This window comes from Penaeus monodon, chromosome 21 (assembly GCF_015228065.2).
Source record: "Penaeus monodon isolate SGIC_2016 chromosome 21, NSTDA_Pmon_1, whole genome shotgun sequence".
NCBI classification, from domain to species: Eukaryota; Metazoa; Arthropoda; class Malacostraca; order Decapoda; family Penaeidae; genus Penaeus; species Penaeus monodon.
In genome coordinates, this window is record NC_051406.1 from 2,799,629 (window position 1) to 2,799,846 (window position 218).

The 218-nt window shown below is 33.5% G+C and overlaps 1 protein-coding gene across 1 annotated transcript in view; it reads left to right on the forward strand.

Annotated features, from left to right (window-relative positions):
• LOC119586104 (synapse-associated protein 1-like) overlaps window positions 1–218 on the forward strand; it is a gene marked incomplete at its 5' end in the record, with an annotated part of 123,898 nt that overhangs the window by 35,201 nt on the left and 88,479 nt on the right.

A 218-nucleotide genomic window follows, 5' to 3' on the forward strand; every position in this document is an offset into this window, starting at 1 on the left:
AGAGGAGAACGAGAAAAACGTAAATAATGTTTTTCTTGCTGTTTGTTTTCCTTTCTTTGCTTTTCCCCGTAGAGAAAAACGTCAAGAAAATCGTGTTTTCGTGGGCTTTTTTTTTTTTAAGAAATTAGATGTGTTTTATTCGTTCTTGTTTTTTTTGGGTGTAGATTCTTATATTATCATTATATTAACGGGGGAGGTTTATTGAAGAGGGGACGGGA